A 27,734-nucleotide genomic window follows, 5' to 3' on the forward strand; every position below is an offset into this window, starting at 1 on the left:
TGCAAAATACATTGGAAGCGCTGTGATTCGAACCAGCGCAGCTCTGATCGCTAGGTTGAAAAACATACGCCTTTAAAAGCTCGGCTATCGAGACATTATCCAGACTAATAATTAAATAAGGTATATAAAAAAATAACATGCATATTCAGACTTCAATTTTTTTTTAATTTTAAGTAATAATAGCACTGACTGTTCGAGACATATACATCATCTTGTATTATGACGTCACCGTTTCAGTTTCCGTTACGTCCGCCATCTTGAAAATCGGCAATTTTTATGTTAGAAAATCGGGAAAAATTTTAAAAATCATTAAAAAAATTATTTAATATAATTAAATAATAAAAATCTTAAAAACCACTGTTTCAGTTATCGTTACGGTAGCCATCTTGGATTATATAAATGTTGCATATTTCGTTACACCCGCCATCTTGGTTGAGTACCATGTCATTCTTACACTTTACGTTACGACCGTCATATTGGATACTATTAATTTTGCAATTATCGTTATGGTCACCATCTTGAAATTTAGATGCCATCTTGGAAATCCGTATTTTTTATGTTAGAAAATCGGGAAAAATTCCAAAATTCATTAAAAATTTAACTTAATAGAAATCTGATTGATTATATCGATTCACGTCCTTGGTTCAAAACTGGTGAGGGTAAAAAATACAAAATAAAAACGATCAGAGTTTTCCTCCACAGAAGCCACCTACAGACTGACCTACCACCAATATCAAGGTTATATCGTCAACTGGTATGACGTCATGTCCGCCATCTTGTTTCGTCCGCTGGAGACCGTCATCTTGTTGTAGTCTGCTAGAGTGTGCTGGCAACATGTTAGTATAATTTTCTGTTCACCATACCTTTAACCTCTACTGTTGGCATTAAACTTTGTCATTGACCTTGAACTTTGACCTTGACCTTGAACTTTGACCTTGACCTTGAAATTTGTTCTTGACCTTGATCTTTGACTTTGACCTTGACATCCATCATGGATCCGACATTTTATGATCAGTACATGCTACCAGGAGCTACCACCTGCTAGTATTCATTCATAGTAAGAATGACATGGTACTCAACCAAGATGGCGGGTGTAACGAAATATGCAACATTTATATAATCCAAGATGGCTACCGTAACGATAACTGCAACAGTGGTTTTTAAGATTTTTATTATTTAATTCGATTAAATAATTTTTTTAATGATTTTTAAAAATTTTCCCGATTTTCTAACATAAAAATTGCCGATTTTCAAGATGGCGGGCGTAACGGAAACTGCAACGGTGACGTCATAATACAAGATGATGCATCTGTCTCGAACAGTCAGTACTATTATTACTTAAAATTAAAAAAAATTGAAGTCCGAATATGCATGTTATTTTTTTATATACCTTATTTAATTATTAGTCTGGATAATGTCTCGACAGCCGAGCGGTTAAAGGCGTATGTTTTCCAACCTAGCGATCAGAGCTGCGCTGGTTCGAATCACAGCGCTTCCAATGTATTTTGCATAAAAAATTAAAATTAATATGTCGATAAGGATCATAATAGCTATGGTAGGTAATTGAACATCGACCTTATGTGATGAGACAGAGCGATGTTGGTGCTCTCTAGGAACAAACAGCAGAAACAAAGTCGACGGTATACAAGATGGCGGCCGCCAGTGGTACAGAAAAAAATTAAGAGCGATGCTGTCGCTATCTAGGAACAAACAACAGAAACAAAGTCGATGGTATCCAAGATGGCGGCCTCCAGTGAAACAGAAAAAAAAATCAAGAGCGACGCTGGCGCTATCTAGGAACAAACAACAGGAGCAAAGTCGATGGTATCCAAGATGTCGGCCTCCAGCGGAACAGAAAAAATCATATGGCGACAGATTCGAAAATTTCATCATAATGAGTGGGGCGCTTGATTTAAAGATGGCGGATCCAAGATGGCCACCGTGGTCTACTTGTCCTGTTACATTGTGTCCTGTTACGCGGTGTCCCGTTACGCTATGTCCCGTTACGCTCATCCAAGATGGCGGATACAAAATGGCCGCCGGAGTTAAGGTAAAGGCCAAAGGTCAAGGTCAAGGTCATCCAAGGTGGCCGCTGTGATGTCACAATCCAAGATGGCGGATCCAAAATGGCGGTCGGTTTCAAGGTCAAGTCCTGATAGCGGCTTAACGGTGGCTTGAGTTAAGGATGCTTAAGCCACTTTTAGGACTTTTCGATCCACAGGTATTTTTGAGGACTTAAACGGGAATTTTTCCCTCGAAACGGGAATTTTTTCCTCGAAAACTGGAAATTTTTTCTTTAAACGGGAATTTTTGAGTCATTTTGAGTCATTTTTGAGGAATTTTGAGTAAAAAATGGCCGCCGTGATGTCACAATCCAAGATGGCGGACACCGACACCACAACCACCGCCTGACGCCTGTTTCAGGACCGTCATTTACATACTACTTCTAAATGGTCGTGATAGAGTGAGAAATCAAAGCCATAAACGGCGTCCGGCGACCGGCATCAATAAAGACAATATTTAGCTCGTGCGGTAGCTTGTGGAAGGTCCACTGAAGAAGGCATTAGGAGGTGAAAGGTTTGAAGACCACGCTGTAGTCGAATAGTACGTGCGCGATTAGTTACTGGGGCATCTTTATTTTTCATGAAGGGATATAAAAGCTTCCTATCTTTTGGAGAAACTATATTTCGGTTGAAGGAAACTATGTAGAAAAATAAGGCATTTGAAATGTATTTTTTGTAAATCACCAATAAATCTGTATAAATATATTCCGTTTTATAGTTGAATGACCCTCGTAGTATGACATGTAGATCCATGTCGTCAAAATAAAGCTTCAGTCCCTCTGAAAAGGTACAAACCCTATATATATGATACTTATTCGCCCAGCAACCCGCATTCCTGGTAGGAGATATGCACAGGCACCTGCGTATTGTCTGCTTTCTCGCAAAAATTATCTGTGATGATGGAATATTGTTGCACAGTTGGAAGATAAATACATTAACTATCATCACCATCTCATTGCTCTTGTGCAAACAGCACATATAATGTTTCAATATGACGTTTTTAGCAATATTCACTATTATTCCTTCCAAAATTTTATAAATAAGTACTAGAATGCAAACAATGCAAAGCAAATATTTTTCTTTGATCAAAAATCTTTTCAAACATAATTATTCACTGAGAAAGCAGTCAAGGCAAAAATATAGATTATCAAGATAATACCTTGTTAAGAAGTCCTCTTAAGAAATTACGGACTGCTTTTGGCATCGTGGCTCTACTTCCAAACTATTATCATGGAAGAGATAAAATAATTCACTGCAATTATAATTGCTAACAATAAAAATTTACAAAATAGCATGAAAGAGTTTTTTACTGTATAATAAAGGATAGTATAATTTAAAATGTTTGTTATCCTTAATTATCAACTAAATGTAACCTTATTTTCGCTATGGTGTTTTAACAATGATTTATTTGCTTGCACGGTGATTTTAGAGTAATAGTTTGTTTTGAATTTAATTGACCTAATATATCGTTTTTCCTAAAGTGCCTGGTCCTAAATAAATTTTACCATAATTTATCATATTCTAAAGTCATTTGTCCTAATTTCTTTTACTGAAGTCGTTTGTCCTAGGACTGCGTGGTCTAAAACTGACTCACACTTTCTTCACTCTGTATATCATTTGTACTTAATTCCTTAGTCTTAATTTAGTTTGTATTTATATTGTTTGTCCTAAAGTCGTTTATCTAAAAACGTTTTACAAACAATTCTAGGACAACACAATTATAATTTTTACATTTAGGGACAGATGCTGACCGACAGCCGGGTGGGCGGCAACAGTGCATAGTCAGAGGGCGTATGTGCTCCTGGTCGCTCAAATCAGATACGAATAAACTGAATAATGCAGACCAAATAATTATAATCCTTGGGCCTCGTATGACAGAACTCTTCTACCGGACCATCCTCTAGTAATGTATTCATCCTGATGTCTTAACTTGTGCCATATTTGCACCTGCATAATTTCCCCTTCGTGTATTCGTATTCAAGTTTTAACTTCGCCCATTTAGCTAGTTTAGGTCTAGTCTTGCGTTAAGGCAGCTAATTATGGCGCTAATAGCTCCTGTGACACACCCATCCCCAAACTAACCATACTATGCATACTACCTATCAACTATCATGCATGGTTGAGAATTTACATGAGAAGGCGTAAAGTTTTATAGGACTGAGACGTACCCAGAGCTCTCCTTTCAAAGAAACAAAAGTGGTTTAACTTTATCCTTTGAGTTTTGAAAACAAGCGAATATTCATTAATTCATTTTACTTTCATTTTTTTCTACATTGTACTATGTTGGAGGTTTCATTGTACAGTTTATTTTACCATTGTTAAACTAAAAAGTTTATCCGATAATGGTCGAGATATCTTGAAAATCTATTTTTATTTATTATTTCACTTACGAGTACACATTGTTTGTTTTGTTGAAGTTTACATACCATCAGGTTTCTTGAGTGGGCAGAAAAAAAACTACAAAAGTAAAATTTTCACAGCATTGTAAGATAATGCATCATCAATAAAAAAAAGCAAGCAAGATAATAAGCCACTCTTGTCTAAAATAAAACTGCTATTTATAGACTTAAGCTGATTTTTGCTAAGGGTTGGATGTGAAAATAACAATAAAAATTTTCACTCTAAACCCAAATTGTTATAATTGTAGTAATTATGTGGTTATTTTGCGCACACAGAGGATCACTATCGTCAATTAGAAAATATTTTTTTTTAATTTTACCACACAAAAATGTATACTTTTACGAAAGTTAGAAGGAAATCTTCTTTTTGATATAATACACTACTCTTTATTAAATTTAAAAATCTCAAATTAATTTAAAAATTAGTATTTACATAAAATTTAAAAAAAAAAAAAAAAAATTGAGGTGGGTAGAACACTATGTTTTTTTGTTTTTTTTTTCCGTGAATTCCATTTAAGTTCCAGAGTGCGATGTTGTAATTGGCTGATTCCTCTGGGCTGTCCATGTCCAAAGATTCTATATGCGATGCGTTATCGCTGGGTCGGGCCAATGCAGATGGCTGCAGCGCCGAAGGCATCACATTTCGTCGTGCTCGCTCACCATTTTGAGCCACCTGGTCCTATTCCGTCACCATTTTCTGGTCTGCTTTCTTTCTTTCTTAATCGATAGTGTGTATATATATATATATATATATATTTATATATATTTATATATGTGCATCGGTAAGTCTAGGTGGCCGGTAAGAAATGGCTGTCTTTCGTTACTTTTTAAATTACTTCACTTTTTGTTTGGGCATTATTCCTTGAGGCTTGCGTGGAAAAAAAAAAAAATATTGTGTATGAAATATTAACATATTTTTTTTATAAATGTAGTTTACATTATAATGTAAGAAATAAAAGTTGTTTGGAGCAAATCGACAGGTAATTTCGTTGCTATCTCGCTTGCGACTGAACGCTAGCCGCGCCTTTCCACGCATTTTAGCGTTCGCTGTCGCGTGGTTACGTCATTGCGGTTACATGAGTAGGGGGGGTGGGTGGCTGTAGCATTGAGGCCAGCGTTTCCCGTTGCCGTCCGAGCGGGCAGTATTGTTGTTATTAGTCTCGAGTGTATAGTTTGGCCGAATTGATTGGGCGTTTCAAAGAATCCTATTTTCGTGTCGCCAAGATTATGTCATGACCCCTCTTACGAAACTTAAGCCGTTCATCGAATTCACGTAAAAATATTTTACAAACAATGTATATAGAGCTAATTATTTGCATACGTACCTATAAGCTGAAATACCTGGTATTGCCCGGGTTTTAGGCAGTGCAAAGAGACTTCATTCTTTTTTAGAGAGAATAATAAATTTGAATAAAAATATTTTATGTTTTATTTCAGAAATTGAAATTAGTGGTGGATAGAGGGTGAGAGTAGTATTTTTTCTAAATCATGTCGACAGTAATAGGTTTTATTTTGAACGTCAATTTTGCACAATTTCACCGAACAGTATCAAAATTCTTCTTTAAGGTGGTTTTTAACAATCCCACGTAGAATAAAAGAGTTTCCTCTTTTTTCGAAACAGATGTAGACAGTAATTTCCATTTTCACTTATTCCTCCGTTGGGAAAAATTTTATCCAGAAGTACCAAAATTATATTTTATGGGGTGGAAAAGGGAGTTGGTTGGTTTTTACAAAATTTCATGTAGACAATGATTATATATTTTTTCTAAATGAGATGTAGACTGTAATATTCCTCTTATTTTGAACTTCAGTTGTGCAAAATTTCCCCAAGAATTACTAAAATAACGTTTTAAGGGGTGGGAAAATGGAATGAATGGTGGATTTTATAAATACTATCTTGTTTTGAAGGTTAAGAGTGCAAAGTTTCATTTTTGATAAAACTATGTATATTTCTATAAAAAGTACAAAGACGCATGCAAATAACCAAACACAAACTCTTGTTTATATGTATGTATAAGCATACATATATATTTAAATATTCCTAATCAATCACATCTGTTGTGTTTATAAAAGTTATTTTTATTATAAGTAAAAAATAAATTTTATATGCCTACCTAGAGTAAAATAACGGAAACAACGGACTGAGCTATGTGTTAAAACTTAGAATAACAATATCCTTAAACTTAAATGTTAAAATTTAATCATAAGTTATATAAAAACAAGAATAAAAACTCTCCAGCAACAAATTTGAACCTGGAAACCAGAAGTATTAACCCCGCACTTAACATCGCAACTGTACATACATATCAATATTTCGTGGAGAATATTTTATTATAAAGGGTGTAATAACAGGATTTGCGATTATTTATTTTTGGGACTATAAAAGTATACAAAATGCATTCCAGAATAGTTTTGCTCTCACAAATATTTGTTTGGCACTCTTATAGGCCTACGCTTGGTACGCCCCCTCCCCCCAACCCAATGTTCTCATATGTGAATTATACAGGCTAACAACGTCATACGCGTTCAACTGTCTGAACGACTTCGGCACGTGGTTATTACAGAAACACGCATGCGCTTTATATTTCATCATGGTTAACTTCCGTCCATGGTGCACGCGCACTTCATTGAATTTCCGATGATCACTAAAATTTCACCCTCAACGCGCCTAAAGAAGTATAAATTTAAAAAAACATTAATTTGACATGTAATTATTTTAGACAAAAATAGATTTATGCTATGTAGTATCAGGCATAATCTTAAAATTTTAGATCAGTCGCTTGAAAAAATGAGTTAATAAACCTGCCAGTCATTTTGCATATATTTAACCCGATGATTTTTCGTCAATAGTACTATGTTTTGAGACAATCAAACATTTTTGCACAGATACTTATCCACACTAGCTTTATAAATAAGACACTTCCATTTTTAATGAAAGTTGTCTTGTATCTATATACTGCTCTAAGCCCTTCTGTGTTACAACGCTCATAGTCTAAACAATCAGAGATTTATTTTTAATTTTAAACATTCCAACATAACTTTTAGCTTTACAAGAATAACATGGATGAAATATAGAAAAAAAAAGCATGCATATTCCTTTATTCAGTTATATATATAAAGAAAAAGTATACTCTTTAGATTAACAACTTACGTAACAAAACATGTGTATAGTATGTTTGTGCTTAGCTGATATCCATTAACACAAAAAAAAACTTTTCAGATTTGAGAGAAATATTTTATGCACATGGGAAAATAAGAGTACTTATTCTGTTCTTGTTATGGTGTAACACGCCCTGTTACTTATGTTTTAAGGATACCAGAAGTGAGCGTCGCCATATTCGCCCGCAGCTTCGGGTTCGGCTAGCTTCGGGCAGCCTCGGGGTTCTGACCACGTATTCGGAAGCCGACGCAATTAATGCATGCCATTGCATCACACATGTTTATGCCGGGTTTACCTGGGCCCAACTCAATCATGGCACCAATCACTTTCATAGCCGGCCAATCCCCGCACAAAGCACACGATGCATGCGTCCCTCTTCCTGCATGGCTGATACCTAGCATGACTAGGCGTATAGGCTTCGGCTTGAGACGCACCTAGGTCCCTCTCTACATATATACTTTGTTTATAGTTAGGTCAGGCAAAAGGAAATCGGAAGCCAAGCCACGTGTAAGCCTGGAAGCCAGCACTGTGTGGATTGCTCTGGGTGCCCGAGACCGCGGCTCTCAGGCGAAGCCACTGGCAGAGGCCTGCGCCGACCATCAGAGGTGCAACACCACTCCGTCGCTGTTGCCTGCTATCGTCACCTCTGCAAGACTGGACTTCAACTTTTCTTAAAGGCTTAAATCAAGTAACTTTTCGTTGTGCATTTCGAAGAGTGATGAGTACGAGACGTCAAGCGAGTAGGTCAGATAGACACGCTCAACGAGTGTATGTAATGTTGCGATTAAGCAAAAGGCTGTTCAGAGTTTGGCTTACGTGACGTGTCAGTCGTTTTACAGATACTTTTAAGAGTTCCAGCCAGTACTTTAGTTTTCAAGAGACGCAGGTTTCGTGGACTTAAGTCATTGTGGCCTGGTCGCCGGTCGACGAGCGCGCATTCAGGCGAGCAGCAGCAATTCCTCAAACCGCGCAATTCGGCGGTGGACATGTTTTCTAAAATTATTAAAAGTCTTCAACTTCACGAAAGTTTAAGATTTATATTTTTATACTCATTTGTTGTTTACAGTAATTTATTGTATAAGATGAGTCTATCATTGATATTTCTTGTTGATTTCAAGTTTTACTTGTAAATATATAAAGTAGAGCACGAATTTTTCTTAAAGTCAAGTTTTACTTGTACATACATATATTTATTATTAGATCTTATTTTTTCCTTCAATGCCTTGGTAAGCATACATGGTAAATTTTTAATTCAATTTTCCCTAGACTATTGTATTGAGGAGCCTGTTAACTTCTTAGTTATTAGTTTTCTCGAAAACGGCTCGTAATTTTACGGTATCTTCAGACTATTTTGTCAACGGCCATTTTGTGATATGGTATTAATGCATATGCGTGATTTTGTATTGTCTGCTTTCAGAGCTTTGCAAAGAAACTTCTAAGAATTATATTTAAGCCATCCCTAATTTCTTCTCCAAGAGTTATTACATGTGATTTAAATATCGATGACACTTTTTGTCACAAACTTGAGTTCTTGCCAGTTAGTACTCACTGTTACTCGAATTGAAGTCCTTGTAGTCCTTTTCCTTTCAAATTATTTTTTGGGGAGGGGGTACAACGGCACATTACAAGTTTGTGAATAAATTAACACGTTCCCTACTCTGTTTTTATCACTGTATAGTAGTTGTACTAAACAAATCATTTTGGTCATTGTAAAAGAACATGGTACACTAATTGGTTTTACAATTATCAAATATCTTCAAATATAAATCAATACACATTATTAAAAAAAATAATGTGGTACAAGTAGGCCTAAATACCAAAAAGTAAATACCGTATTGGGTCCGTAAATAAAACAAATACTGACAACCTTACAGACTATTAGTCGTAAATCAACATGAACAATCTCAATCACAAAACACATAGATTTTTCAATAAATCAAATATCTTTTTTTATTTTTCTTTAAAATTACTCATTTTTATTTTAATTAAGCAGAAAAGTGTCACAAAATTACAAATGCATTGAATTTGAAAATTCATAAAAAGTACGAACAAAAATTTCCTAGAGAGATACGGTTACATTTGTTGAATAACTGATGCAGTTATTAACTTTTTGTATTTTTTTATTCTTTAGCACAAAGTTAAATAAAAGAATGAACTTAAATGTACAGGTTAAATAAACATTGTCGGGGTCGACAGCTGCCACGTGTAATCGAGGGAAAGCACACAACATGACAGCATGACAAGGCGACGCCACTGCGCCGCCGGGGAGAGCGTCGAGGCGGAAGTGAGCCAGGGCGAAGGGGGGTGGAGGGAGGAAGGGAAACCTCCGAGACAACGCCAGCCGCCCAGAGGCGCAGAAGAAAGCGGGCGTCGAAACCTCCTCTTCTTCTGCCGTCGCCCGATTGTGACAGCGGCGCGGCGGACAAGGGCCGGCCGCTTTCCACCGCGCGCAGGCAGTCGCTTCCCGGCGCAGCTCGGCGCGACACCCGCGGGACGTGAGTACAGCTCGCCGTCCGGAGCCGAGTCTGCTCCTGCCAGGCGCCCAGGGCCGGCGCGTCCGTACAGGCGAACTAGGCAACCGCCTAGGGCGCCAAGTAGCTGGGGGCGGCGCAGCACCACACATAACAGCTGATGTAATATGTTTAACGATTATTGAAACTAGATGAAAATGGATTTTTGTAACAGTTTGGAATGTTTATATTGATATAAGTAATTATTTAAAGTCCACGGTGACCTGTTTATGATTTGTAATAACTAAAAAAGTTTTAAAAAAATACAAGCCTGCTTACATTTGATTGTTGACAAAATCTTAGGCTTACATGATGTATTTTGAGGAAAATTTTTTTTGGGGTGTCCAGCCCGAGGGGGAGGGGGTGTTGTGGGGTGCAATTAAGGTTTTTCGCCTAGGGCGCCAATTTACCTTGCACCGGCCATGCAGGCGCCATCACGCTCACTGGAGGCATCGTGGGAGCAGGCAGGGCGTATGCAGCTCAAAACCGCAACGAGGGATTGGGGCATTTTCTGACTTCAACCACACCATGCAATAATTGACAATAATATAATATTTTTAAAAAAATGTATAACAATATTGCCAGAGTAATAGTTACAAATTGTCTCACTATAGCTCCTTCCTCCTTTTATAACAATGTTTTTTTTTTTTTTTTTTTTTTTTACGAAATTTCGGAAATTGTTTGCTACACTTGTGAAAACAGGCCTGACAATATAATTCGCCATCATTAATGAAAGGGGTTGGCCATTCTTACTTCGCATGTCAATGTATAAAACAAAAGCTGTAATCGGTTTTTAAAGTGTTAACATTTTAGTTCTCGTTAAAAGGGCATTTGGTGGGAGTAATTTCGTGAGTGGGACGTAAGTCGCATGGAAAGGAAATGTGTAACCTCGGTAATGCCAACTGAAGCAAATGGCAAGAACCAAAGTTCACAAAGCCAAAAAGAAACGTATTAGTATTAGCTATTTAGTTAATTTTAATAAGATCTATTTTAACGAAATTCCTTGTCGAAAATCAGGCCAAAAGTCGGGGTTTCGTATTTTTTCAATTTTTTTTTAACGGAGCTGTTTTATTATAGTTTATAACTAAGGTTCGCTAATCAATGATTCATTAGTAGACGTAGCTGCTCTGGCAGTGAATTATAGCGGCGGGTAAGGAAACGACGTGTGGTTCGCTTCAAGATATATAGTTTAAACCGAAAGTTTCAATTATTTATCTTGTTTGGCATTATTTTAGAGAATTCTAAATTAAATTTCGTGTCCGAGTTTTGTATTTGAAATGTATTTGTAACTTGAGAACACATGGATTTGCTTGTTACAAAGATTAGATGTTGCACATCACTGGCGAATACTGAAAGACTCTATCACATTATTTTTTAGTCGATTTCCATTAACTATGAAGTATTTTTATTTTGAAGTGAAGGTATTTTTGATCTTTACTAGATACAAGCAAGCTCGCACATATGAATACTGAACGTGCTGACAAATGTGACGTGCGATGGTGATAGTTTACTTGGAACACTCTTCCTGCTACAAAGACTGGTTGGAGACCATTTCCCAAAGAACCTTGAATGATCAGACGTCCCCTTCAATATTCTTCATTTCGACGCACGGCGCACCACGAAGATGTCTAAAATATATTTAGACCTGGCATATTGGTGCAAAGATCCTGTGCCATGGCTTGCACGGTTGGAGAAGTGCGAAATTATATGATGTTGCATGTTTATTTTGCCATAACTTTAATTTTACTTTCATTATAACTACATTCACCCCTTGCTGCACTGTCCCCTTGGTATATCATGTGTATTGCGTGTTGCCTACGTGTACTTGACCCATATGTTTCATTTCGCTTACCCAATAGTGTTTCGACCTTTCACCTTTCGATGTACTGGTTATTAGTTTATTACAGCTCAGTATTGTAAAATTACATGCATGTATTATAAAATAACATGATATCCATGTTTTCATCTATATATGATCTCCGTTGTAAGAATACTCGCTAATTTTGCTGTTTAATTGCAGTTTCTTACAATTTCCTGTATTTAACATTTAGATTTCTAAGGGACCATTATTCCCTTAAATAATAATTTGGAGGAATAGGAGCGAATGTTTTATATACTATTTTTATATTACGTTTTTCATCTCATTTATTAGGTTACGTCAGACGGGGGGAAAAACCAGGGATATTGGCGAAGGAATCGACCATGGATAATGAATGGTAAACAATCATCCAGTAAATTTACGGGGTATTTAATGAAATAAGCGAAGCCAGGATAGTTGGGATCCAGAATTAAAATCCAGGACATCATAAATGTGAGCCCTATAGATAATTTTTTTGTTCGGTAAATCACTGAAATATTTCTGGAGGAGATTATTTTGTTTCATTATTGTTATAGCGATTTCCGACCATTATATTTATTAATATCCATAAAAAAATCAGGTAAGAGAGAATGAGAGAAAAAGCAGGTAGACCAAACTTCTGTCTTTCCTCTTTCTGAAGAGCTGAAAATTTTACTTCAGAGAAACATTGTCATTTTACTGGGGATAAGTGAAATGGTTGTAATCCCTCACTTTAGAAAAAAATTAAAAAAAAAATAATTTCCAGATTTAAATTTAGAATTTTGTTTTTGTCTTTTTGTTGGAAACATGCTTCTGCGGAGGCGTGTGTGTCATCTGTTCCTATAAGATTGAACTTTAAATATTACGCGAGCGTCTAGGATTTTCATACATAAAAACATTGGTTAAAATAGCCTATAAGTCTTTCTTGTGCTTCTGTCGCGTTGCGTCATGATTGAAAAACATTTTGGTTTTCAAGTAAAAATTATATTCGAACGTGACTTTGAAAAAAGCTAGAGTTTCGAAAATAACACACATAATGCTAATCGATTAAGGAATAGGTCTTTCAAGACCTTGTGCATTATAAAAAAAAATCAATAACTGCTATAAATAGCCCAAACCAGCATTTTCAAGACTGACGTATCTTTAAAATAAAAACTAATGATATACACGTAAATTTACGAATTTACGATATACGTGTGCATTATATTTTGCTGCTGGATTTCCACCACTTGAAGTGCCGTATTTGCACATCCCAAAACAAAATTACCGCAGACCAGTCGCCCACTTAGAGGCAATAACGAGCTGCACTTTTTGTTTAACTTTGTTATGAGCCTCTTAATTGCACTTCAAACCTCTCTAAGCTCAAAATCTGTCATCCGAAATCAGGATGTAACAATTAGCTCTACTTACAGCCTTTTTTCCCTTTTCTATTGCTATATTTTATCGTATTTTACCACGTATCTGTTATTAATAATGTGTTATTTTTTAATTTTTTTTGTGTTAACCCACCAAGTTAGTCTAGTGTTTTACGATTCAGTTATATTTATTAATTTTGTTTCTCATCTTTTTACTTACTGGCGGTTGTTTTCAGTATTTTTCGGCAACAGTTTCTAGTTAGAGTTTTCAAGTGTTTTTTATTAATTTTTATTCCTGGTATCAGCTTTACCATAATGGTAATTATTTAAATACACAACAGGCATATATAGTAAAATTAGTGAGAAATATAAGGACCAGTTCAATAGTTCATTAGCAACTCAAAAGAGGGAAATTATCTCAAAACTATTGACAGCCGTTTTGTGGCTGCAAAGCAATGACGATGAATACCCGAGTGCATAAGTCCTTTACACACACGTCTGGATGCGACATCAACGATCATATCAGAAAATGTAAATGAAAAAAAAAAATCAGCCGAAGGTAAGCACTTGAGTATAAGCAAAAATTTCGGAAATACAAGACGCGCGCGCAAGAAGTTCCAATCTTTCCGTGTAACTGCAAGCGTAAATTTCGCACAAGCCGACAAACAGATCGATGTTGATGGACAGCGCATTCTTAACGCCGTAAGTTAACTGCAAAGAAACTGCACGACAGAAGGCTGAGCAGTAAATAAAAAAACAAAGTTGGTCAGTCGACTCGAGAAGCATAAATAAAAAAATAAACACTAGAATTATTTTTTTGGCATAGTTGAATCACAAATCATGCAAGTGGAAACCTAAATTCTGGATTCCGCGGACCGGAATGCCAAGACGTTACCGCAGTGCTGCTGGAATCACAATGGCGTGACGAGCGTGACGCGATCGACGCGACGCGAATAAAATATTTTTCATAACCAATCACGTTAAAATACATCTATGACGTCGGTGTGACAGAATTCGCGGGCCTGACAGACGTTAAAATTATAAAATTTTTCAATTCCCATTGCGTCACCGGTGCGACGTTAACTGAAATGCGTGTCAGATATTTGTTTTCGTATGGTTGGTTGACTGACGCATTGGTAATAATATTATTTTCACGTATCTTTAAAGATTTTTGTTTTGTTTAATATGTCTTTAAAATCTTTGCAATGTGTTTCGCATGGCGGCTACAGTAATGAACCACCCTTTACGTCAGCTGAAGAACCTTCACGGCGAAAACAGAAAATACAGTGAAGTTTCTAAAAAATTTTGACGAATTCTCTGGCTTTTCAACCTTACAGGTCAAGAACATTACGCTGCCTAAAAGCTTAAAACAAAACAAGAGAGTACGCAGAATTTTATTTCGGGAAAACGGAAAGGGGTGTGTGGGATAAAACCACCTAGCCCGCTGTTTGCTATCAAATTCTTTCCATTTGTTGATGGGAATGACAAGATTTTTTGTTAGGACTTCAGAAGGTGGGAAGGGGGGTCGTTTTCCATCCCCCTCCCTTGCTTACGCCCTTGGTTGAAAATTACCGGTTGTAACTAGTGGGAGGTACACCGAGACAGTGTTGGCTCCAGAAAGACTTCTCGGAAGGAGCTGTCGTACGCAGAAGGATGCAGTTGCAAGACATGACATCAAATAAGTCAGATATTAGACTTGTAATAATATAAAAAAATTAATGTCTCAAAATAAGAACTTTAGTATGTACTTCCATACAACTTAAAATAAAGAAATATTGAAGAGTTTAAGTAAGCAAATATAGCTTTCAAAATTAATAATAATTGGGCTTGGGAGGTGCTATCGCCCCTACCACAACCACCCCTATCCCCTTTTTAGTTCGAGCAACGCTTGGTACCAAAAGGATGTTGTATCAGACGACTAGTTCAGCCAGGTATTTCTTCTGCAGTTTTGAAGCTTACATATTCAAATAAATCTAAGCAGAGAAGATTTTTCTATCGGTAGAATCGCGCAATAGCGATTTGTTTGAAAGAAAACTTTATCTCGATCCCACCAGGAGTCACGACGAGTTAGTCACCATACCTCTAGCGCAAATGACCGTCCGCTATCAGCTACAGTTGACAAGGCGAACAATGACTAACCTCGAGGAGTTTCGCAGGCTGCACGCTTACTATCTGATAGATCATCGGAGGACATTGAGCGACAGCACTCGAGGTGAGGCTGACAGGACACAGAATACAACCATTGTTCCATCCCTGGGTTCAGCGACGCAATGATCGTAGAAACCAGCCCCCAGTGCGGGGTCAGGCGCACGTCACCATGTCAGTGGAGCGAGAGTCAAGAAATCAAAACAATTATGGTCAGAATTACGAAGGACAAAACGTAATATACATCAAGGTCAGGGCAACTGCAGGCCTAGAAACGAGTGGTGAAGGAGATATTAAAGATCAGAGTGCTATGATCGTCGCGATAAACCGCCATCAGATCGCGAGAGGAGCGAGAAACAGCAGCAGGTTACACACGCGTCAACCCCCCCTCCCCCCAACAAACCACCCAGGTCGCCGCGCTTCGAGAGGAGTCGGCGGAACCGACTGCTACAGATGCTGGTTCCCGATAGTCAGATGCAGGCATCCACAGTCAGTAGCAGCACTGCTAGCCATACCTCACCACGCTCATTCCAGTAAGATCATTCCCAAATTTCATCACAATCAGCTGGCTTCTTCCAAAGACAGTCATTCAGCAGAATGCTGCAATGGCTTGTCGTGATGGATTTACTTGCATGTACTCCCATGAGGGCTGAATTCACCAACACGAGCTCCCAAGAGCCATAAGAAAATGGATACGCAATTTCAACATAACTTGGATGTTTTTGAGGAGGAGCTATAATGAGAGGCTGAGGCTACCCATCCCATATACACTGTCCCCCACCCCCCTGAACCATTCGGCTAACAAGTGGTTGACTCAGAGGAATCTCCATATTACGAGTATCACAAGGTGCTTAACCAAGTCTATCACGTCTCTGGGAGCTCTCAGAAAACCCAGGAAGTATGTGATATGCCCGAAATATATCAAAAATTTATTAGCTTTCCAGGCTGGTACCGGAGCTGTTTCGCCGCTCACCACGTCTGCCCTTCAACATGGAGGGGATATCTCCAGTCTTCCATAGACAAGCTTCTTTGTACGCAAGTGGATTCGCTCAGAATATACAGGATGTCTCCAGCTAAGTAATAACCAGCGTGGGTGGAAAAGCTGGCGTTAAACCAGAGATCATCAGTGATGACCATCCCCTAAGCAACGACCTTTTCTAGTGACGTCGGAGAAGACCAGTTAGTCTAAACATGCGTGTACCATTGTATTAGGGGAAAATGAAAGTGAGTTCTTAGCTGAGGTAATTCTGAAATACGCACTTTGCCTGAAGTTGAATATACTTGATTGCGGAGTAGATGTGTCAGAACTTCTTGATAGCGGTGCTGAAACTAGATCCATCAACGAAGACTTAGTTGCATGTATCGAAACACAGAAAGTAAGCTTTTAATCTTGAAGTTAAGTATAAGGGGTGACATCTAGGGCCAGCTCTGTTGTAAATCACCAGACAATTGTTACAATTATGGATATTGGGCGGAATAAGAGAGCATCTTTTTTAGTGGTCAAAGGATTAGCTAAACCAATGATTCTGGGTACGTATTTTTTGACCATCATACTTGATTTCGGCGAATGGTCGTTTAGTTCCACTGACAGTATCATTATTGCTACAACAACCCTGTGGCAAGTTGCAGACACGTTTGTTGGTCTGATTCAACAGAAAATAAATTAATTTACACCAAGCAACCAGCCCATCAGTACGTACTTCATTATTCGCTACAACTGAAGACATCATGCAAGCTCTGCAAGATGTTAACATGCGTCAATATTTGCAAGAACATGAGTTATACAATCTACAAACAGCTTCTTACTCACCTGGCAGTTTTCTCGGATAAGAATTTATAAAGCAAAGATTTTGGTAGAGGAAGGTGAATCGTTTAACTTAAAATCGTATTGTTACGAACGCGGGAGACAAGACCGCGAAGCGAGCCAATTACCTGAGTAGCCCGGCGACCCCGCAAGGCCACTGACGCCATACGCATACCTTCGGGGATTATTAGCAGCCCGACCGCACTCTCCCTCCTCGGCACTCTTATCTGTCCCTTAGCAGCCTGGGAATTACGCTGGCCACTGCGTGGTGTGGCGTGAATAAAGCGCCGCTGTTCTAGATGGTTTGAACATCGGGTGCGAGTGTGACAGAGTGGCGCGAGACTGTGTGTGGACAGGTGCGAGGTAAGGGGCGAACCACTTTTGAGCCTAGCTCTTGTGAGGAGTGTGAATTGATAACTTGACAGATATTTAGTGATTAATAAAAATAAATTTTTAAGTGCGAGTGATTTGTGAACATACATTAAGTGTTGTAATTTAATTAGTAATGTCAATATTACTAGTAAATAAAAATTGGGCTCTTCTTACCAACCTGATTTTCCTCACCCGTAACAGTGTTCAAAACCTCGACGGAAAACTATTTGAAGCTGATATTAGACTGATACATAGTGAAACTGGAAGAAAGTCCTTATGCTAACACAATGGGGTTGTATAATAAAAAATAATGGGATCGTAAAACTGGGTGTAGAAGCTCACGAGTTGAACCGGATCGCTATAAAAGATCGAGAAAGTTCACATGCTACCTGCGATACCTGCAATTACACCAAGACGTTAAATATTTATGAGCAGGGTATTGGCAAATACATTGGGAGAAAATTTCTCAGAATTACACAGCATTTTTATTTATAAATCATCCATATATTTTCAGAGTGAAGCAATTTGGCCTATGTACTGTCATGGCCGAGGTCATATCATGTTTGGATGAAACTTTAGGACCTGAATTCAAAACATTTGCAAGAGCTTACGACGACAATATCCTATCGGTGCGAACGATCTCCACCCGATGCTACTCGCTCCTTCAGCACGTACGCAGCGAGTGGGTAGCGAGTTGACGGTTCCTCCGGAAACTCGCTGCGGCAATCGTCCGGAGTCGTCCCGCGAAGTATTGCGTCTGGTAGACTTAACTGAAGATATGTTAGTAGTAATGAAGCTGTTTGCATTGAGCCCCTTAAAAATTCATTCTAACAACTGGTATAATGTCGATCAACCACACGCACATAGATACTCCAGTGATAACAGAGTACAGAACATGTGTTTCCCCTGGACATGTTACGATACGTATCTACGTATCTAATCGTAACACAAATTTAGATTTTGCCGAAAAAAAATGTAATTTACATAGTAGCCCTTCATGCTAGTGCCATATCAGCATAGTAACTTTAAAACAACGTAAGTATTGTTACGTAAGCTACGTAAACTAACGTAGCGCCATTGACTCCGCCGTGAAAAGTATACATAGAAACCAGGATGTACCACCACACCGACCACACCGACCCCGACAAGCTCAACGACCAGACAGTGCAATAATCATCACAACGTTCCTAACTCCCCACGTAATTGCATATCATAATTTCGCAAGTACCAAAGGGCTAACGTCCAGAGTTAAAAGTTCGTTCCGGATTTTGGATATTTTTCCAGCTATGGCTGCGGGACTATCACCTCAATATTTTAACACCAAGTGGCTTTCCTTGAAAAAATTCTAAGTCCAGTATGAAGTTGGTTTCTGGCTGACATACCATGTATCATGTGGTGGCGATGACGGGCAGCGTGACATCCTTGGTGGTCGGAACGTCGGGGCGGCGTCGCCTTGCCGTCACGAAGAGAGTGACTCTGGGCTTCTCCTCGGGGGCAGACTATACTCTCATGCCTCTCAGACGACCCCCTTATATACTCAACTTCTGCCAGCCTCAAACAATCTGGAATGTTTTCGCGACCGGCCAGCTTAAGATGGTCGACTTCCTATGACGTCACTTCCTGCCAATAAAGGTTTTTCTATATACAGCGTAACACTTCTATAGTGGCCTATACGTCAGGCATCAACTGCAATGCTGTAAGTCTACCTCGCAGGCTTCGAATATGCCAGGCAGCATATCGCTGGCACGGCGATCGTCCACTAAATATAAGTTAGGGGGATGCACTTCACCCCATAACAACCCTACCACATCGTCGGCCGCCAAACGCAAAGCCTTTACTGGAACGTCACAGGCTCCAAAAGGACAGCCCAAACATCGGGACGAATACCGTTGGACGTAAGTAGATAATTTGTGTCGTTAAAACTGTCTGATACGACGGTCGGGCGTTGGGACCGGCGAACCACAGGACTGACCCCCACACGATTTTGAGTTGCGGACGCTCGGAGTCGATCAAGTCATTGATTTTAACCGATTGTGATCCGAATTCTAGAAGAAACGACCTTGAATAAGAAACAGATCTGAAGAAGCAAGTGGGAGCATTACTAAGGGAAATGTTACATCTAGCTGCAGAGCGCCAGAAGAAGGCACAAAAGTCATCGAAACTATCAGGATTGCAGACTAGAGATTTGAGGTTGAAGAGATCCTTCAAAAAGCAAGTGGTGGGTGCAAGTTACCAAGATATTGTTCTTATTATATGATTTATTGTACAGAGTATGTAAGAAAGATAACGAGAACCAATTTGTTGATCTAACATCTTACAAGCCATGCTGTCGTTTATATTTATTGTTGTTTGAACCACTTTACGATTATCCATTTTACTGAAACATAACAATGCTACATTTTCTTTGATATATTTTACAGAGCTTCAAGTTGATTATTTGTTATTTCATTGCAGCCAATTATACTCCAATTAGAAGATAATTACCTACTAATAAATATCTATTCATTAATTGGCTTTAGAGAAAATGTTAGCCATAACAATTTCACGAATTGTAATCATTATAATAAAACTTGATCAGATATGCAATCCAGTTTAAAGTTTGATGTCTGTGTAGTGTTCAAATTGGACAAACTTGCTTACAAATGCTTGTTTATCTCGTTTACAAAGAAACACAAAATTTAAAACTTGGAATCTAGCCTTGTTTCTATGTATATCTTGTTATATAGAACAACAAATAACCCTTGTAAAATTTATGTAATTTTAAAACAGCGAAACTATTTATAAAACAGACAATATTTCAAAAAGATGTACCTATATAACTGATATTACATGTGTAGCCTGGCTATTGCCACAACTATAAAATAAACTTTTACCTATTTTAGATAGTAAAATATAATGCAAGCAAGTGTCTGAAACAAGCTGGTCTGTAATCTGTTTTTAGGTCTGACAGCTGATTATATAAACTTAAAAAAAAATTGATTTTAACCACATTTTTAATCACAGACGAACTTTGAGACGTAAAAGGCCTCAAAGTCATTGATTCTTTGAGTGCTTGAACAAGCACCCTGCTGTTTAATAACACATAAAACTAACAGGCATTTTCAATAGTTGTAGCTTGTAGTAAACTTAGTAAATTGAGAATCAAAGTACGTCATAATAAATACAAATTTAACAACCATAGGTATAGATAAAAAAAAACCTTTCGGCACAGTCTATAGGCATAGGTAGATTTTGAAGTACCTACCTATTTCTTCTGAAAATGTTTTGGAGGCTTCTATAAACTCCTGGAAAATTTTAAGAACTGAATGTACGTAACAACCTTTATGTTTTCCAATATTCCAAAATAATCTATTATACATTTTCTCACATTCCATGCAAAATTTATGACCATCGAACACTATTTTTCATCTCTTGCACTAATCCATCGCCGTATAAAAATTTTCTTTCGCCCAAGGTTTAAGATAATATTAAGATGGTTTAAAATATGTTCGAATTTTATACTAAGGTAGTTCTGATATTTTTTATATCAACCCCTGTTTTTATGATAATAGTTCATTTTATCAAACATTTTTTCAGCCGAAGGTTTTAAATAAAGTTTACGGTTTTTTACAGTAAATTATAACATATTTTATATTATATATATTACAAAATCTTATTAATTTTGTCTTTTAACCTTTATTTCCACCCCTTGCAGTAATTTTTTGCATAAAAATTTACTTTACACAATATTTAAATAGTTCAACCAAACTAAGAATGGATTCGATAGTGTACATGAGTAGTATGTTAAAGGGGCTCCGGGCACAGGGTTCAGGGTGTGGTTTGTGGCGGTTTCTGCTGCCTTGGAACCTACATCTCCGATGACGTCACGGCGGCCATCTTGGATGGTCGTGACCTTGAACATGATCTTGACCTTCATTATTTACCAAAATTGATATAAATTTACCAAAATTTCCAGTTTTTTGGAAAAAAATTCCGCCAAAAAAATATGAAAAATTTTGAAAAATTAAAAATTTCTCTTTTCGAGGGAAAAATTTCCGTTTTGAGGGAAAATTTACCATTTTTAGTCCTTAAAAATCCCAGAGGCTATAAATGTCCATCTTGAGGCTTAAGTATCCATGTCTACAGCCTCCGATAAGCCTCTGACGTCATGTTAGTATAATTTTCTGTTCACCATACCTTTGACCTCGACTGTTGACAAAAATATTTGATCTTGACCTTTGAAATTTGAACTTGACCTTGAACTTTGTCCTTGACCTTGACCTTAACATCCATCTTAGATCCGCCATTTTGTGTTCAGTACTCGCTACCAGGAACTATAGTTAACATATATTACCCGCTAGAGGACATTGCCACCATCTTGTTTTCATCTGCTGGACACCTCCATATTGTGTGTGTACTTGTCTGATAGAGTGCACTACCAACATACTTGTTTAAGTTTTACCCGTTAGACTGCAGTAATAATTTATTATTACTGTGACACCCGCCATCTTATCATTTGGGTGCCATTTTGGTAATTTGTAATTATTTAGCTAGAAATTCGGGAAAAATTACAAAAAAACATAAAATAAATTTATAATCAATATATTGATTCGATTGATTCCTGTCCTTGGTTCGATCCCTGGGCGATGCAAAAAAAAATTAATTTTATATAAAAATAATAACTTCAATAAATCATGTTAAAACTCCTAAAAGAGGCTTAAAATCATCTACTACCATCATCCTTTAAGCCATTACGACCACCATCTTGGATATTTGTATTTATTGACTTATAAATTCGGGAAAAATTCCAAAATTCACCGAAAAAATAACACATTATTTTACAAATTGAATCGATGGGTTACTGTCATCAGTTTGCTTCTTGACCAGTGACAAGTGTAACTAAATATTAAATAAATTTTATATCCTGTTTTCCATTACCTTTCGCGGAGTATATCAATCATTCACTCTACGAAAAACATCTCAAGACAATATACGACAATGTTCGACGAATTAAATACGTTGCCCATAAGCCTAACATGAAAGTCTAGTTTTTCTATACTTAGAATAACCTCTAAACCGTTCATGTACAAAGCCATACACACATATAGACCAAACGTCTTCGGACCGCGAGACCGGGTTATAAACAATGTCAGACGTATAGTCCAGCCATTTCAGAACCTCACGACCTTCTTCATCGACAGCTAATTATATTCAATTAAACCAACGTAACATGTTTTTACGCTTACAAGAGGACCAATAATCCAATCAAAAAGGAAGCACATTTTTGGAAGCACAATCAAAACAGTAGCACATATTGGAAGCACCATCAACAAAAAAAAGCACCATCAACAAAAAGGAAGCACCATCAACAAAAAGGAAGCACCATCAACAAAAAGGAAGCACCATCAACAAAAAATAGCACATTTTGGAAGCACAATCAAAAAGGCAGCACATTTTGGAAGCACCATCAACAAAAAGGAAGCACATTTTGGAAGCACCATCAACAAAAAGCCAGGACATTTTGGAAGCACAATCAAAAAGACAGCACATTTTGGAAGCACCATTATCAAAAAGACAGCACATTTTGGAAGCACCATCAACAAAAAGGCAGCACATTTTGGAAGAACCATCAACATAAAGGAAGCACATTTTGGAAGCGCCATCAACAAAAAGGAAGCACATTTTGGAAGCACAATCAAAAAGGCAGCACATTTGGAAGCACAATAAAAAGATAGTACATTTGAAAGCACAATCAACAAATAGGAAGCACATTTTGGAAGCACCATCAACAAAAAGGAAGCATAATCGGAAGCACATTCAACAAACAGGAAGTACACCTAACGAAAAGGACACACATTTTTACGAACATTCAACTCAGTAGGTCGCGTTCGTTAATTTTACGTTAGGATACAATGCCTCCATCAGTCATTAGCTATATGTCATTGGCTCCAAAAATCAATTACATCAAAAGTATTTGACTTCAAAGTCTTAGGCCCAGCACTATTTGACTACAAGACTAGGAGACTACAAAGCTACGATACTACAGAACTGCATGTATACATGAGTACTTGACTACGAAGCTACACGTCTACAAGGCTCCAATTGCTGCATCTGTCTTTGACGGAATTTTCTCCTTTACTCCAACTGCTCCAACAGCATTATGTTATAAGATTACAAGGCTACTTGGTTACGTAGCTACAAGTCTACGAGGCTCCAAGGCATCATGACTACGTGTCTACGAGCCATGTGGTTACGAGACTATGAGATTTCGAGTCTACAAGGTTACATGATCGCGAGGCTATAGGACTACGAAGCTTCTAGAACACAAGGTTACGAGACTGCGAAGCTACAGGACTACGAAGCTAACAGGACAAGAGGCTACGTGGCTACGAGACTACTTGGCTCTAACTGACTACAATAGCACAATTCAACGACGAGAGTTAATTTGTCTTATGCAAAATAACCTGTTTAAAATAGTGTCGATTGTTGTCAACAGATGACACCACATGCTGCTTACAGGTAAATATTATTAAGTTATTTTATGCGGGATGCAGTATGCTCACTTACGATCGGTTTCTCAGAAAAATCAGAAGCACTTGAAGACACCAAAGGAATAATCAGGAGCACACAGAGAAAACCATCAAAATATATTGACAAGAATAATTGGGAGCACACGGAGCAACCCGTCACACATTTTTCTTTGTTATCAAAAAATCACAGAAAAAATTAAAAAATTACAAAAACAGCTTCTGTCAGCTTGTGAACTTCTTTCTCATTTGTAGAACAAGGATATAGTTCTAGCACATGACAGAATTTTTTGTAATTTTTAAAAAAATTTGTGTTACGGTTAGATAAGTAGATACGTATCGTAACATGTCCAAGGGAAACACATGTTCTGTACTCTGTTATCACTGGAGTATCTATGTGTATGTGGTTGATCGACATTATACCAGTTGTTAGGATGAATTTTTAAGGGGCTCAATGCAAACAGCTTCATTACTAATAACATATCTTCAGTTAAGTCTACCAGACGCAAGACTTCGCGGGACGACTCCGGACGATTGCCGCAGCGAGTTTCCGGAGGAACCTTCAACTCGCTACCCACTCGCTGCGTACGTTACGGAAGGAGCGAGTAGCATCGGGTGGAGCTCGTTCGCCCCGATAGGATATTGTCGTCGTAAGCTCTTGCAAATGTTTTGAATTCAGGTCCTAAAGTTTCATCCAAACATGTTATGACCTCGGCCATGGCATTACATAGGCCGAATGGCTTCACCCTGAAAATATATGGATGATTTATAAATAAAAATGCTGTGTAATTCTGATAAATTTTCTCCCAATGTATTTGCCAATACCCTGCTCATAAATATTTAACGTCTTGGTGTAATAGCAGGTATCGCAGGTAGCATGTGAACTTTCTCGATCTTTTATAGCGATCCGGTTCAACTCGCGAGCCTCTACACCCAGTTTTACGATCCCATTATTTTTTATTATACAACCCCATTGTGTTAGCATAAGGACTTTCTTCCAGTTTCACTATGTATCAATCTAATAACAGCTTCAAATAGTTTTCCGTCGAGGTTTTTAACACTGTTACCATCCAAGATGGCCGCCGTGACGTCATCGGAGATGTAGGTTCCAAGGCAGCAGAAATCGCCACAAACCACACCCTGAACCCTGTGCCCGGAGCCCCTTTTACATACTACTTACATGGTAGGTAAGTGTTATATAGTTTCTTATTTCAATCCCAGGTTTTTTCACTCCCTTGCAGCAATGGTTTGTATTATCCAAAACCGTTTTACACAAAAATTTGGAAAAAATTTATAAGATTTACAAACAATGTGAACTGATTTAATGGTATGCATACTAAAGGAGTTATTATTTTTGCAGAAATGGTTGGTTGAATCAAAAATTTTTCAGACAAACGTTTAGATAATATTTATAAGGTTTACAAAGATTTTGAATGGATTTGATATTATGCCTATTAATGGATGATTGAATTTCGTCATTCAACCCCTGATTATTCCACCCCTTGCAGTAATGGTTGGTCATATAAAAAATTATTTCAGACGAAAGTAGTTGTGCTGATACGCGGTTCACATGAAATGAAATATAATAAATATAAACTATAAAAACATAATCATTATGAATTGTCACCACCCGTGCGCATGTACGCCATGAACTATGCTCCATTGTTTCATTCTTTACGTTTCGAGAGCATCCTCCATGGACCAAGTTTTAAATAACCGAAAGTGGGGTTACACACCTGCAATCAGGAAGCAGTGGAAGGTTTTTTCATATTAATTATAAGTGAATTTTAATTCAAACTTTAGTGGGTTGACTGCTGGATCAGAATCCAGTACACTGCCAATACCACAACACAAACAGCAGTTACACAATACTACCACGAATGTATTGTGCAACACAACACCCACACTCAGTGGCGGATTCATAAGGGGGGGGGGGGGGGGCGCAGGGGGCAGGGGGCAGGGAGCAGGGCAGCCCAGCACCAAGCATGGTTCTGGGCAAGGGAAGGCCGCGCACCCGGCCGCCGATGTTATACAATACACATTCATACACTTACCTTTAACGACTTCATGTCTTGGAAACAGTTTGAATAAAGTTTTATTAAGCTTTGCATGTGACTTGATTTGTTTTACACCAATAGCTCAAGATGTCTTTTAGCGGCGGGATGAATACGTGTGTCAAATTTACGTGTGCATACGGGTTGAAGACAAATAAACTCCTCACAGTAATATATCTGTGGCATGCGACACTCGGATATTTCCTTTCAGAAACCGCATCAGCTTACGCAGGGAGAATGTAGACGCCTCTTCCCTTCTTCCTTCCCACCCTCCTTTATTTTCCTTTCTCCACTCCACTTGAGCGGCGACTGTGACAGCCGTTATCTTCACTGCATATCGGATATCGATCATTTTAACTACATATAGCACACAATTATGCACCAACAACAGCAAATATTCTGGCGAGACGTAAATGAAACGGATAGAGCTTGGAAAAAGATCTCTGGCTGCATCCAAGCAACCAAGTTGACGTAACAAGGGAGTGTGTGGAAGAGGTAGACCTGCCCCCCCCCCCCCCCCCCCCCCCGGCCACCTTGAGATTTTTCTGTATCCGCCACTGCCCACACTACAGTGGAATATATCACAGAGTGGCAGGCTGCATACACAACCATATATAACATAACACACTACTACTACTACCTCAACACGTACACTACACACATTGTAGATAATAATGTAAAGTTTTACAATAAATTAGGAATAAACAGTGTAAAGAGACATTTTTTTTTTTAAATTATAAAATTTTTATTTCAATCCCTGTAACAATTGCCCTTAACAAAAATTGTTTCAGAAGAAGGTTTTGGATAAATATGATACAATTTACAAATAATTTGATTGGATTCGATGGTGTGCTTACACAGGAAGTTATGATTTTTTTTGTCCGCTAACCCTTGATTTCTTCTACCCCTTTCGGTTAAGGCTGATCGTATCAAAACTTTATTTAGACAAAAGTTTTTGGTATTACTCCTAAGAGTTATAATACGTTCAAACATGTGTGATATTTGTCATATTATGGGAGCTATAGCGATTTTTCTGTTTTTCAAAAACCTTTTCCATATCTACCTGTTTGGTCGGATCTTACCCATTAACGAACTCGGCCAATATTTTTCACTACTATATTTTATACATCAGTTTGGAAGTAATTTGTGAAACATTACGGCACTTACCGTGTTCATAAAAATGTGATACATATATATTTTGATATACATATTTTGATCTGATGATGGTTTTGGGGGTTTATGGACCGTAAAACGAAAAACTATGTAAAATTTTTCAGGAAGTTTCACCATGGCAAAGGCTACAATTGGTAGTATTTATTTGAAATCTTTCTAAAAACGAATAGCATTGAAAGGCAATGATGTAAACACAGTGGTACAATGAAGCTTCGTTAACATACAAAAAAAAATTATTGTGTACTACTTACACATTGTGTAGCAGCTACTAAAGCCCGCCGCACACGGTGCAATATTCCTTACAATATTGTAAGCTAGGAGTCGTACTGGCTCTACTACTAGTTTCTTCACTGGAA

The 27,734-nt window shown here is 37.8% G+C and overlaps 1 protein-coding gene across 5 annotated transcripts in view; it reads left to right on the forward strand.

Moving 5' to 3' along the window:
* Positions 1-27,734, forward strand: part of LOC134530818 (sulfotransferase 1C4-like) — a 116,007-nt gene that overhangs the window by 68,809 nt on the left and 19,464 nt on the right. Inside the window, exon 1 of one of the 5 annotated variants that reach the window (XM_063366056.1) lies at positions 9,974-10,117. The exons of 3 other annotated variants lie outside the window; for them this stretch is intronic. The gene's annotated coding sequence lies outside the window, so the exon portion shown is untranslated. Of the gene's footprint in view, positions 1-9,973; positions 10,256-27,734 lie in introns of those variants that run through there. One more of the 5 variants, XM_063366055.1, reaches the window with a different exon arrangement.

This window comes from Bacillus rossius, chromosome 3, assembly GCF_032445375.1.
Source record: "Bacillus rossius redtenbacheri isolate Brsri chromosome 3, Brsri_v3, whole genome shotgun sequence".
NCBI classification, from domain to species: domain Eukaryota; kingdom Metazoa; phylum Arthropoda; class Insecta; order Phasmatodea; family Bacillidae; genus Bacillus; species Bacillus rossius.